Source organism: Mus musculus, chromosome 15 (assembly GCF_000001635.26).
Source record: "Mus musculus strain C57BL/6J chromosome 15, GRCm38.p6 C57BL/6J".
Lineage (NCBI taxonomy): Eukaryota > Metazoa > Chordata > Mammalia > Rodentia > Muridae > Mus > Mus musculus.
The window spans coordinates 85,300,873-85,303,873 of NC_000081.6; positions in this window are offsets into that span (position 1 = coordinate 85,300,873).

A 3,001-nucleotide genomic window follows, 5' to 3' on the forward strand; every position below is an offset into this window, starting at 1 on the left:
TCTGCACCCTTCTTTGCCCTGGAAGCTTGCTAACAAGTGAGGTCAAAGCTGTATTTTTCCACTACTTGGGGCAGGAGTGGGGAGGGAGTGGGGTTAGAGGGGTGGGGGAGGGAGGGGTGGGAGTGGGCTTGGGAGTGGGTTTGCTGGGGAGGTGGTGGCGAGGGTGAAGGGTGGAGTGGGGATGGGGGTGGAGTGAGGGTGAAGGGTGGGGAGGGATGGGGGGATGGGGTGAGGGTGAAGTGTGGGAGTAGGGATAGGGAAGGGGTGGGGGTGAGGGTGAAGGGTGAGGTAGGGATGGGGGTGGGGGTGAGGGTGAGGGGGTTCGTGAGGATGGAGTGATAGAGGTGGTGATGGTTAGTGATAGAGCTCACTCTCCCTGAGCCATGACTGCTACAAGCACCTCCTCTCAAAGGGGTGACAGTGGAAGCTCTGCTCACACAGACACACAGACCAAGTCGGTCCTACCCTCAAGTTCCTTGCTCGATACTATAAAAGAAGACAAAGCTCCAAATGGCACAAAAAGGCCACACAATGAATCAGAAACACTGATGCAGGGCACGAGCTTCCAGAAAGCCCTGCTGCAACCCATCTCAGGGGCTGGAACACTTCTGTGGGCCAGATGACTCGCTTTGCCTGGCCAGACCTGAGCTCACCTTCAGGTGACTCTGGAAGGACCCCATGACAAGACATTGACAACAGAAAAACAACACAGTCATCTCGTAAAAGGCAGGAGTAAGCAAAAATAGATAACAGGATGGCAGAGACTCTGTCCATGGATGTTCAGGAGGGAGTTGTCTAAAGTCAGCTCTTTATCCTCCAGAGAGCCCCCACCAAGGGTTTTGTCATTTGTGTGATGCAATACTGGAGACACACCGAGTAACATTTACAACATATCTAGGAAAATGCAGCAGACACAACATTGTTGGAAAAATGGTTCCTGGGGCTGGAGACATAGCTCTGGTTAAGAGCACTGGCTTCTCTTGCAGAGGCCCCGGGTTGGATTCCCGGCACCCATCTGGTATTTCACAACCATATAGAACTCCAGTTTCAGAGGATCCAGTGCCCTCTTCCGACTTCTATAGGGCCCAGGCACTCACATGGTGCCATAGGTGTACATGCAGGCAAATACTCATACATAAAACCTTTTAAAATAAAAATAATGTACAAGAATGGCTTTAAGGCCTGGCATATAGCTCAGTGGCAAAATCCTAGCTTGTGCCCTAGCTTGTGCGCCTGGGTTCCATCACCAGTGCAAAGAGGTAAGTAGGCAAGTGGATGGAGGGGAGTAGATGGGAGGAGAGATGGATAGATGATAGACAATAGACAAATAGATACATAGATAGATGGTATAGATAGATATATAGATGATTGATAGATTGTAGATAGGTAGATGATAGAGATAGATGATAGATACGTAGATGATGGATACATAGATGATATATATAGATATATGGATGATTGATAGATAAGTAGATAGATGATTAATAGATAAATGATAGAGATAGATATATAAATAGATGACTGATAGATTGATAGATAGATAGGTGGATAGATAGACAGATAGATAGATAGAATTAACATGACCTTAAGGACTTGGTAAGGTACTAGCCTAGAACACATAGCCTCTATTCCACTCTCACCCCTGCTAAACTAACTAAACACTAAATAAATAGATAGATAGATATGTAGATAGATAGACAGACAGATAGATAGATAAAAAAACAAGTAAATAAATAAATGTAAATTAAATTGAAATGGCTCTAATGAATAGGGTTATGGTTCGGCAGCAGAGAGCTTGCCCACTGCCCACAGGACCTCCGTTTTGACACACTTCCACCTCCAGCACCACGAAAAAAAAAATTACATCAAAAAATTTAAATACGTAAAAATGTCACTGTCGTCAGTAAGAAACAGACTCTGGGAGGGGATGACCTGAGTTCATGGGGTAGCTATGGACTCTGCATCTATGTGGACCTGGACAAGTCTCTCCAAGTCTCTGGGTCCATTTCCTGATGGCTAAAATGGAAGTACTGAGGCATAGTGGTTAGAGCCTGGGTTAGAGGTAGGGAGCCTGGCAGGGCATGGCTGTGTAGGTGTGCGCAGCGGGCTGGCTTTGTACAGTTTGTGCTCTTACACCTTAGCTATGGCTATAGGCCTGAACCACCGTTTTCAGCTTGGTTCCATCACCACTACAGCTAAACTAACAAACTAAGTGCTAACTAAGTAGATGAATCAAAGAAAATGAAATTAAAATGGCTCCATCAAGACTGCCTGAGAAAGCGACATCTTGGGCTGGGGAGGTGGCTTTGATGGATACAGGCTGAGGCAGAAGAATGGAGAAGAGGAAAGCACCTGTGTCTGGGGCAAAGATGCCACAGGGATCTAGAAAAGAGGAAGGACAGAGGATCTGCCAGGGCAATGAATGCATTCAGACCATTTAACTAAGTATATGGGCCAGGACTGTACTGGAGACAGACACCAGGTCCCTGCTGTGACCATCAAAGTGACTGACTGGCTACCTCCTCCAGCATCACCAGAACCTCGGGGGATGCCCAACTGAGGGAGTGCCACAGATACAAAAGAGAATGTGCATTCCTGAGACAGCAGGAGACACTGCAGAGAAACAGGATAAGCAGGAAGGAATGGCACTGAGACTCCAAAGGAGTTGGTTTTGGACAGGGGTTAATATCTACACTATACAAAGAACTAAGAAACGCTAAACAATAGAGCACCGGTGAGCACACTTGCCTCCACGCCTCACAACCTGAGTTCACTCCCCGGGACCTGCATGGGTGGAAGGGAGAACCAAGTCCTAAAACACACATAGAATTTAAAATTTTTTAAAAACTAAATACCAAGACAATAAACCAGTCAATAAATGGGCTAGTAGAACAAGCAGACAGATCTCAAAAGATAAAGTACAAATGACCAACAAACATATGAAAACACTTCTATCCTTCAGAGAAATGAACAGAGAAATTATATTAGATTCTAAGTCACC